Raw genomic sequence first — 12082 nt, 5'->3', positions numbered from 1 at the left:
TCTGACTCTTGATTTCAGTTTAGGTCATGATCTCACGGTTCAGGCTCTGCGTTGACAGTGTGGAGCCTGCTTGGGATTCTCTCTCTCCCCCTCTCTCTGCCCCTTCCCTGCTCGCTCTCTCTCTCAAAATAAATAAGCTGTGTGGAAACCAATTTGACAATAAAGTTCATATTAAAAAAAATAATAAAAATAAATGAACTTAAAAAATGTATTTTGCTTAATGTAATAGTATTCACAGTATTTCATTGTTAAAAGCATTAAACATTTAAAATATATGATATGAAATGCACCATCTTTGATAATTATTTTTTTGACCGTCTTTTTGTCAACCCTAATTTAATTAAGAAATTTAATACCCTAAACACTAGAATTTTAGGCTTTTTAAAAATTTTTGTATGGCTGTCAAAGGAAGGTATTACTTTTAAGAAATATAGTATTTCTCATTGTTCCTAATCAAAGGATTTCTTTCTTCTTTTCTTGGAAATACAATTGATACACAGTGTTTCCACCTTGGAATTCTTAAAACTTTTTGAACAAGTAGCCCCTTATTTTATTTTATTTTATTTTTTTATTTTATTTTTTTTAACGTTTATTTATTTTTGAGACAGAGAGAGACAGAGCATGAACGGGGGAGGGTCACAGAGAGAGGGAGACATAGAATCTGAAACAGGCTCCAGGCTCTGAGCTGTCAGCACAGAGCCCGACGCGGGGCTCGAACCCACGGACTGTGAGATCATGACCTGAGCCGAAGTCGGAGGCTTAACCGACCAAGCCGCCCAGGCGCCCCAGTAGCCCCTTATTTTAATATTGCACTGGGAAAGGGGTGCCTGGGTGGCTCAGTCGGCTAAGAATCCGACGGCTCAGGTCATGATCTAACAGTTTGTGAGTTTGAACCCCGCATCGGGCTCTGTGCTGAAAGCTCAGTGCCTGGGGCCTGCTTCGGATTCTGTGTCTCCCTTTCTCTGTGCCCTTCCCCCACTCATGCTCTGTCTTTCTCAAATATAAATAAACATTTAAAAAATTAAAAAAAAATATTGCACTGGGAAAATTTGCAAATTATGTGACCCCTACAGACCTGAAGTACTTTTCCACAATGCCTACTTCTTAAGGGCAAGCATTATGTTTTTCACCATTTTACTACATCAGGCGCAGCAGGCAGTAATTGAAAATAAGTTAATACTAGGTATTGATAACGGTATGCTTGAACATTTTCCAGTGGATTTTCTGCTAGTAATTATTTCTCTGAAGACAACTTCCATCAATTCTAGTGTTCAGATTAAATAGTATCATACATCTAAACCAAAAAGATGACTGACTAGTAACCTGAGTGCATACGATCTCAAGAACTTCCTGCAGTAATTGGAATGTCCTCCAACCCCACCTAGTGGTACTGGCACATTTCACCTTCTGTGCTCCACGCGTTGGCCCTCCCAAACTTTGTATCTCACTGGCAGCCTAATTGTGCTTTATAATTTGGGTGATCTATATCCTGACTTAGGATAGTCCCGATTTTTACCTCTTGATCCAGCATGGTTATTAATAGTGTAGCAATTGGTGGAAATACATGAAAATCTCCCAAATGAGAACAGGCAAAGACTATTCAGAACTTGGCAATAGCAGGGGAGGCCATCACCATCACTTGTATTCTGGCAGAGACTCAAAGGGACGCGGAGGAGTGGGGAAGCTTTGTGGCTGAAACAGGGACGGCTTCCGGGGTGCCCTGGTTGGAGGCTGTTGGCCTGGGGAAGCTGTAGGAGGGTGTATAGAAGCAGGGCATCCTATGTGATTAGGGGAGTGGACTCGGCTTTTTCTGGTTGGTCCTAAAGTTGGGAGTGGGGACGAAAACCAGGGAAACTGTCAGTTATTAATGGAGTCCTGGCCATTTGGGGCCAGTTGTTAATAGGATTTATTGTTTGGCCTCCTGGATTATTTGTTAGATTAATGGTCTGGCATTCGATCAGCCAGACTACTGGCTTCCTGGGTTGGATGCTGCAGGTTGTAAGGCAGAGTTCTGTTTGATTGATTCATTGATTGATTGATTTATATTTATTTAGAGATGATTTATATTTATTTAGAGAGTGCAAGTGAGAGAAGGGCAGACAGAGAAGAAGAAAGAGAGTCCCAAGAAGACTCCACGCTGTCAGCACAGAGCTTGATGTGGGGCTCAAACTCACAAACTGAAATCATGACCAAGAGGTGGATGCTTAACTGTCTGAGCCACCCAGGTGCCCCCAGAGTTTTGCTTTTATGTATAGCCTGGCTATTGTTCATTTGTATATTGGGTTGCTCACCTTATATCTCAGAAAGTTCCAGCTTGTACAGAAAATTACGTGGTCACCCCATGTATGATAGGAACAAGGAGAAAAGGCAAGAGTATGCATGGCATTGGATTCTCACCCAGGTTCCCAAGGGATGTTGCCTGCTTGCTGGAAGCTAGAGACTGAGTCTGTATCCTTGCTTTCTCAGGTTAAGGAAAAAACTTTGGAGGTCCCTGGGGGGCTCAGTCTGCTGAGCGTCACGTCTTCAGCTCAGGTCATGATCTCATGGTTCATGAGTTGGAGCCCTGCATCAGGCTCTGAGCTGACAGCACAGAGCCTGCTTGGGATTCTCAATCTCTCCCTCTCCCTCTGTTCTCTCCTGCTCGTGTGCTTTGTTTCTCAAAATAAATAGACTTAAAAAAATAAAAACGAAAGGAAAAAAACCTTGATTTCTTTTATCTGATAAAAGCTAGTAATTCTTTTAACTTATAAAATTTTCCCTCCTTTGAGATGATTGCCTCATCATCTAATTTTAACCTTTAAACTTTTTAACTTCATTTAATTTTAATCATCTAACTCTAATTTTAAAAGTTTTTTAAAATTAATTTTTTTAACACTTATTTATTTTTGAGAGACAGAGCATGAGAGGGAGACACAGAATCCGAAGCAGGCTCTGTCAGCACAGAGCCCGATGTGGGGCTTGAAACCACGAACTGAGATATCATGCCTTGAGCTAAAGTTGGGCACTCAACCGACTGAGCCACCCACGCACCCTTCATGTCCCTAATTTTAAGTAAAATGAAAATAATTTGAGCTGACATTTTATGTATTAAATCCACAAATGTTTGTCATCTACTCTCTGCTGGGTCTGTGCTATAGTGAGGCTACAGTGACTGTCAAACAGATTATGGTCCTGAAGCTTAATGTTCCAGGGAGAGGGGCAGGCCCCAGACTGGCAAACAATAAATGTATAGTTAGAACGATAAGAAATAGGGGCGCCTGGGTGGCTCAGCCAGTTAAGCGTCTAATTCTTGATTTCGGCTCAGGTCATGATCTCACGGTTCGTGGGTTCGAGCCCCACGTCGGGCTCTGTGCTGACAGCGTGGAGCCTGCTTGGGATTCTCTCTCTGTCTCTCTGCCCTTTCCCTGCTCACGCTCACGCAAAAGCTCGCTCTCTCTCTCTCTCAAGAAATAAACATTAAAAAAAAAAATAATGAGAACTAGCAAGGCTTTCACAGCCCCTGGAATGGTCCCTTTGGAAGAAGGTGTTGGATGGGTGATTGTCGGGAAAGTGAATGAACAGGCTGAAGTAATTAACAGTGTACTCGGGTGTCCACAGTAAGAGGGAACCTGCTTCTGTCCAAGCGGCCAGGGGAAAACTGTGAGAACGTTACAGTTAAGGACCTCTGGGAGGGCAGAGACTGGTTGTGTTGGAAGTTTCTGGTCGAGAGAGTGAGCGTAGGTCCTAACGCCTCTGTCTGTTCCAGGAACGGAGAGAAAAAGTAGACTGACTTCTTGCTTAAAGCACCGTTACTTGAAGTTTCTGTCAGAATCAACATGAATTTGAGCCAATGTAGGTTATTCGGAGGAGTTTCCGAAGTTGAGTCCAAGATGAATATGGAGGGACAAATGGCCAGGAAGAGCCCATTTCCTGAAGGAGAACTCAGCACCTGCTCTCTCTTTTTTTTTTTTTAATTTTTTAAAAAATGTTTATTCATTTTTGAGAGAGAGACAGAGAGCATGAGCGGGGGAGGGGCACAGAGAGGGGGAGACACAGAATCCCAAGCAGGCTCCGGGCTCCGAGCTGTCAGCACCGAGCCCCACGCGGGGCTCAAACCCACAAACCGTGAGATCATGACCTGAGCCGAAGTCGGGCACTCAACCGACTGAGCCCCCCCAGGCACCCCCGCCTGCTGTTTTTTAAAAAACTCTATGGAGGGGTCACGTATGATGAATGCATCTGTTTTAAGTGCATAATTCCGTTATTTTCAAAATGGAGGTAAAATTTATATAACCTAAAATTCTCCGTTGTAACTATCTTACACTGTGAGATTCAGTGGCTTTAGGGCATTTGCAGTGATGTGCAACATTACCACCACGTAGCTCAAGAACGGTTTCGTCGACCCCAAAAGAAGCCCCGCGCCGTGTCCCTCCCAATTCCTCCCTTTCCCCTCCCTGGAAAGCACCGAGCTTCTCTCTGTCTCTATGGATTTCCCTGTCCTGGACGTTCATTTCAACGGAGCCGCACGATACGTGACCTTTTGTGTCTGGCTTCTTCCACTTAGCAGTGTTTCCAAGGCTTATCCGGGTTGCAGTGAATGTTGGTCCTTCGCTCCTTACGGTTGAATAATATCCCACCGAGTGGACAGATCACGTTTGATTTAGCAGTTCATCAGTTGATTGACATTAGGTTTAGTTCCTCTCTTTAGCTCTTAAGAATAATGTGCTGGATCGTTTCTGTACAGGTTTTTCTGTGAATACCTCGTTTTAGTGCTTTCGGGTACATACCTGATGGGGATTGGTGGGTCATTGTTGATTCGATGTGTACCTTTTTGAACAGTGACACAACCGTTCTCCACGGTAGCTGCACTGTTTTACATTCCCACCAGCACTGCATGAGGTTCTGGTTTCTCTGAATCCTCCCCAAAACTTGTTTTCTGTCTTTTTTGTTTTTTAGTGAGAGCCATTTATGAAACGATATTTCATTGTGATTAAAAAAATTATTTTTTAATGTTTATTTATTTTTGAGAGAGACAGAGCACAAGCAGGGGAGGGGCAGAGAGAGAGGGAGACACAGAATCCGAAGCAGGCTCCAGGCTCCGAGCTGTCAGCACAGAGCCCGACGCGGGGCTTGAACTACGAACCGTGAGATCATGACCGGAGCCAAAGTCAGATGCCTAACCAACTGAGCCACCCAGACGCCCCATACCATGTTGTAAATCCATTAATCCACCAGTGGACATTTGGATTGTTTCCTCTTCTCTGCTATCGTGAACAACACTGCAGTGAACATGGGTGTGCAAATATTTCTTTAAGATCTTGGCTTTCAGTTCTTTTGAATATATACCCAGAAGTGGGATTGCTGGATCACATGGTAATTCTACTTTTAAGTTTTTGAGGAACCTCCATACTGTTTTTCATAGAGGCTGCACCAATTTAAATTCCTATCAACAACACACAAGGGTTCCAATTTCTTCACATCGTCACCAACAGTTGTTATTTTCTGGGTTTTGGTGGGGTGTTTTTTTTGTTTTTGTTTTTGTTTCTGTTTTTTTGATAGTGGCCAACCTTAGGGGTATGAGGTGATATCTCATTATGGTTTTGATTTCCTGAGTCTGATAATTAATGATGTTGAGCACACTTTTCATCTGTTTGTTAGCTGTTTGTATATATTTGGAAAAATATGTTTGTATCCTTGCCAATTTTGTAATGGGGTTATTTTTGTTGTTGTTGAGTTGTAGGAATTCTTTATTCTTGTTAACTCCTTATCAGATACATGATTTCAAATATTCTCCCACTCTGTAGATTGCCTTTTTGCTCTCTCAGCAGTTTCCATGGATGCACAGTTTTTGTGGTTTTTTTTTTTTTTTTTAAATTTATGATGCACAGAAGTTTTTTAAGTTTGATGTAGTTCTATCCATTTTTGCTTTTGTTGTCTGTGCTTTTGGTGTTATATACAAGAAGTCATTGTCAAATCCAATGTCATGAAGCTTCCCCGTATGTTTTCTTCTGGGAGTTTTACATTTTACTTTTTTTCTTTTTTTTAACATAATTTATTTTTACTTAAAAAAATTTTTTTTTAATGTTTATTTATTTTTGAGAGAGAGACAGACAGAGTGTGAGTAGGGTGGGGCAGAGAGAGAGGGAGCCACAGAATCTGAAGCAGGCTCCAGGCTCTGAGCTGTCAGCACAGAGCCCAATGCGGTGCTCAGACCCATGAACCATGAGATCGTGACCTGAGCTGAAGTCAGACGCTCAACCAACTGAACCACCCAGGCGCCCCTGTTTTACTTTTTAAAAAAAATGTTTATTTTGAGAGAGTGCGTTCATGAGTGGGGGAGGAGCAGAGCCAGAGAGAGAGAGAGAAAGTGCAGGTGGGGGAGGTACGGGGGAGGAGAAAAGAGAGAATCCCACGCAGGCACCTTGCTGTCAGCATAGGGCCCAAGGAGGGGTTCCTTCCCAGGAACCATGAGATCATGACCTGAGCTGAAATCAAGAGTCAGATGCTTAACCGACTGAACCACTAGGTGCCCCTACATTTTCCTTTAATTTTAAGGACAATTTTCTGCATATAGAATTCTCGGTTTAGAATTTTTATTTGTTTTCTTTTTTCAGCACTTCGATTATGTTATCTCATTGTTTTCTGTTCTCCAGGATTTCTGATAAGAAATCAGCTTTAATCTTACCAAGATATGTGAGTAATCTCTCTTGCCGCTTTCAGAATTCCATCTTTGACTTTAGATAGTTTGATTATAATGTGTCTTGGTGTGGACCTCTTTGAGTTTATCATACTCAGGATTCATTGAACTCCTTGGATGTGTAGGTTCATGTACATATTGGTCATTATGTTTTCAAATGTTCTTCCTATTCCTTTCTCTCTGTCCTTTTCTGGCACTCTCATTGCACACATACTGGTACTTTGATAGTGTCCTGCAGATTTCATGTGGTCTGACGATTGTTCTTTATTTTTCCTTTCTTCCTCTTAGGCTATGTAATTTCAGTTAATATATCTTTAAGTTTGCTGATTGTTTTTCTGCCTGATCACACCTTCTAGTGAATTTTTCATTCTAACTCCTTACTTAAATTCTATTGGGTTCCTTCTGTTGAAATCAGTGTGTGTCCTTCAACTTTGATTTTTTTCTTTCAGAATTATCTTAGCTATTATAAGTTCTTTGTCTTACCATATAATTTTTATAATAAGCTTGACATTTCCTTTGAAGAAATCCTACTGTGATCTTGATTGGTTTTGTATCGAATCTGTAGATCCATTTTGGAAGAACTGACATTTTAACAACTTCGACTCTTCTAAGCCATGAACATGGTATATCTATTTTAGGTCTTCTTTGATATATTTCATCAGTGTTTAATAGTTATCACGTACAGATACTGGAGATATTTGATCAGATTTATCCCTAAATATTTCATGCCTTTTGGTGATACTGTAAGTAGTACTATTTTAAAATTTTGATTTCTGTTAAGTAGATAATAGAAAAATGCAGTTGATTTTTGTGTATTGATTTTGTGTCCTCCAACCTGGTTATAAAGACAATCTATATGGACTGAATTGATTTCCTCTTTTCTAGTCCATATGTATTTTTTTCTTCTTTTGTGCTAAGCAGACAGCAGAGATGTACAACTGAACACAGCAAGATTAGGCGAGTGTCCTCACATGAAACCCCAGCTCCATTTCCCCATTTTTCCTTCTCAGAAATCTGGCAAGTTTGGCTTATACTCTTCCAAGCAAGAGTTTGGATTCTTTTCTGGACTAACTGAAGGGCTCTAGGGAACAGATACACATTTGAGGAGGCGAGGGTCAACCACTTACCGAGTAGCTGACCACTGATCGACACACAGTGAAACCTACTAGTCAACCAGCCCTGCCCATCCACACTGAGCTCCCAACCACCTTTTTTGCATTTTTATTTTTTATCTTATTTTTAAAAATTTTTTAATGTTTATTTATTTTTGAGAGAGAGAGCACAAGTTGGGGAGGGACAGAGAGAGAGGAAGACACAGAATCTGAAACAGTCTCCGGGCTCCAAGCTGTCAGCACAGAGCCCAGTGTGGGGCTCGAACTCACGAACGGGAGATCATGACCTGAGCCTAAGTCAGAGGCTTAACCTACTGAGCCGCCCAGGTGCCCCTTGTTTGCATTGTTAAATTTAACATATGAACAGACAGACCATCAAGGATTAAAGTTAATCTCCAACATTGAAACACAGACCAAAATAAATTAGTGGAAACAGAAATTAGAGGTAACAGAGGTAATGCTCAGAGCAGAATATGTCCGATACACCAAAATTTATATCCTCATGGATATGAGAAGATACTGTATCACTGAAACAAGAAGAGGATAGTATAAAAAAAAAACAAGACAAAAGGGATCTCTTATAAATTAAAGAGAAAACAGTAAATAAGCTTCATCAGAAGGTTTGTCAGGTAGAGTTGAGGAATTCCCACAGAAAGTAAAACAAACAAAATATACAGGGATGGAAATAGAGGAACAATCCTGTGTCTAGGAAGTCCCAGTGTATTAATAAAAGTTGTTTTATGAAGCAACAAGGTACAAAACAGAAGTTTTACAAAACCTTAGCAACCCTGCAAACGTATGAGAACTGGAAGGCATGTGTTTCACATCCACAAGTCCACTGAGTGCCTAACACAGTGAAGAAGACATGTCGTCATGACACTTCAGAACATCAGAGAAAAGGGAAGGTCCTAAGTCTTCCCGGAAGAACGGACAGAATACATCCGTAGGATCAGGAACTTTAGAACGCACAAAAATTTCAACTTAGGCATTAATACAAGCTAGAAGACAAGGGAGCAATGCTGCGAAAATTATTCCAGAAAATTTCCAACCTGTAATTCTACACTAATTCAAACTACCGATCAAGATAGGACTAGAACAAAGCTAACCCCAGACATGCTAGGTGTCAAAGATTTATATCCATGTATCTTTTATCTGGAATCCTCACCCAGCAAGTGAGGAATCCATTCAGTTTGAGAAGAGTATGTATTCTGTTGGGTGGAGTCATCCATTGATTCATCCATAGATGTGAATTACATCCTGTTGATTGATGGTGTTGCTGCACTTGATCTCAGCCAAAAGGCCGAGAAGCGATGATTGATGGTGTTGTTGAGTTCAGCTGTGTCCTTACTGATCTTCCATCTGCTGTGTGTGTCCATTTCTGTCACAGAGTTGTTGAGGTCGCCAAGTCTAATGGCGGATTCATTTATTTCTCCTCGTAGTTCTGCCAATTTCTGCCTCACATATTTTGATGCTCTGCTGTTAGGCGCATACACATTAAGGATCGTTGTGTCTTCTCGGAGGCTTGGCCTTTTATCATTATGCAGTGCTCCTCCTATCCCTGATAATCTCTCTCACTTTGAAGTGTGCTTGGTCTGAAATTAATATAACTTCTCCTACTTTCTATTTTTAATGTTTATTATTTTGAGAGAGAGTGTGCCAGCAGGGGAAGGGCAGAGAGTGAGGAAGAGACCGAGAATCCCGAGCAGACTCTGCACTGTCAGCATGGAGCCCTATGCTGAGCTCGGACTCAAAAACGGTGAGATCGTGACCTGAGCTGAAATTGAGAGTCAGATGTCTAGCCGACTGAGCCCCCCAGGTGCCCCTATCCCACCTTCTTCTGACTAGTGTTAGCATGGGATATCTTTCTGCATCCCTTTACTTTTTTTTCCCTCCAGCTTTATTGAGATCTAATTGCGTATAACATTGCCTAAGTTGAAGGTGTACAGCATAATTATTCGCTGCATGTAAGTAAGATTAATGAATACTTCCTTTGCCTCACGTAATTACCATTTTGTTGTTCTGGCGAGAATATTAAAGTTTTACTCTCATAGCAACCGTCCCTTTACATTTAATTTATACGTGTCTTTATATTTAAAGTTTCTTCTAGACAGCATGTAGTTGGGTCTTGTTTTTTGATTCACTATGATAATCTCTGTCACATAATTTGTACGTTTAGACCATTAACATTTAGAGTGATTATTGGTACAGTTGTATTCACATCTACCATTATTTGTTACTGTTTTCTATTCATTGCCTTGGCGTTTCTGTCTTCTATTCCTTTTCTGCCGTTTGGGATTTTAATAGAGCATGTTACATGATTCCTTTTTCTCTTCTTTCTTAGCATATCAATATCACTTTTGTGTGTGTGTGTGTGTGGTTGCCCTAGAGTTTGCAATACGTATTTATGATGACTCCACGTCTGCGTTTAAATAATATGATCCCGCTCTGGCATTTACAAATGGCCACTTTTGCCTTCCCCTGTTGGGAGATTTTTCTTCAGTCTTCACTAGGAAAACCTGAGAGAACTCCGGGATGTAAGATTCACGCTAGTGTGGCTGCTCGAGTTTTCTATTCAGCCTTGTCCCACTGAGCCTCCGACTTTGTGTCACTGTTGAGGGTTTCCTGCCCCAGTGGAGATTTCTGCCCCGACAAGTCATGATTGCGACAGCCTGTCTCTCTCTCGTGTATTTGAAGCAGTGACCTCACTCCTCTGATAGATGTAAGAAATGTTGATTTTTCAGTTTATTTGGCTTTTTATTTGTTAGGACCTAGGGGTAATTTGCTAGCTCCTTACAAGCCAGACTGGAAACTTTAACAGTTCAGTTTATCCTTTTAACTTTTTTTAAGGTCATTTATTTATTTTGTAAGAGAGCATGAGTGCTCAAGCAGGAGAGGGACAGAGAGAGAGAGAGAGAGAGAGAGAGAGAGAGAGAGAGAGAGAGAGAATCCCAAGCAGGCTGATGGTGTGGAGCCCGACACAGGGCTCGAACTAACTGTGTTATCATGACCTGAGCCGAAATCAAGGGTCAGACGCTTAATCAATTAAGCCACCCAGGGGCCCCTCAATTTGTACTTTTAAAAGCATAACCCATATTTTATTTAAAAAAGTTTTTTTAAGTTTATTTCGAGTGAGAGAGAGAGCAGGAGCAGGGGAGGGACAGAGAGAGAGGTTGAGAGAGAGAATCCCAAGCAGGCTTGGCACTGTCCGTGCAGAACCCACTGTGAGGCTTGGACCCATGAACGCTGAAGTCATGACCTGAGATCGACTGAGCCACCCAGGTGCCCCAAGCTATATTTTAAACCCAAAGTCTTGATCTCTCTGTTTCTCTCTCTCTCTCTCTTTCTCTCTCTATGTCGCACACATACACACTGTTTTTGAATCCTGATCAACATTGTTCTCTCAAATTTTGCCATTGCAACCATGTTTTGAATTTTCAAGTAGAATGAGGCAGAGACTGTCTTGATTAGAACTTGCAACTCTCACTCTTGATTCTGGTCCCGGATTTTTTTTTTTTTTTTTTACTCAGAATTAAACAGCACATAAAGAATGTGGGATAGCCTGTTGTTTTCTGCTCCAACTTGAGAGGAACGTGAGATTAGGTTTACGTTTTTAATAAAATCTGGAATAATTTTAATGAAATTTCTCCTTAGAGTCCGTATAGGTCATTCATTTAGCAAACATTTATTAAACGCCAGCTATTCACAGGATGGAAGCTACGGGGGTGTACAAAAACTAATAACATCTGTTACTTTCAGTGTAATCTAGGGCATGGCTGGCTGGGCACGTGGAGCAGTTGATGTGATGAACGCTCTGACAGTGGTGTGTGCAAGGTGTGGGGGAGTATAGTCCTAGCTGGTCTGTCATCTGTTCCCTGTCTGGCATTAACCTACGAACCATTGGTGATCTTGTGGATTTATGCCCCGTCCAGGAAATCCTGTTGGTTTGCGGTCACATGGGTCCCCTTATTCATCCTCTACTACGTGGTTTCCTTGCAGACAAACCTGACCCCTTCCATACCTATAGTGCACCACACAGAAGGATGTTTTTATTTATTTATTTATTTATTTTTTATTAAAAAAAATTTTTTTTTGATGTTTTTTTATTTTTGAGAGAGACAGAGACAGAATGTGAGTGGGTTGGGGCAGAGAGAGAGGGAGGCACAGAATCTGAAGTGGGCTGCAGGCTCCGAGCTGTCAGCACAGAGCCCGACTCAGGATTCGAACCCACAGACCGTGAGATCATGACCTGAGCTGAAGTCGGACGCTCAACCGACTGAGCCACCCAGGCACCCGT

This window comes from Panthera pardus, unplaced genomic scaffold (genome assembly GCF_024362965.1).
Source record: "Panthera pardus isolate Hobbes unplaced genomic scaffold, ASM2436296v1 HiC_scaffold_21, whole genome shotgun sequence".
Lineage (NCBI taxonomy): Eukaryota > Metazoa > Chordata > Mammalia > Carnivora > Felidae > Panthera > Panthera pardus.
Note: the sequence above shows the minus strand (reverse complement) of the source record.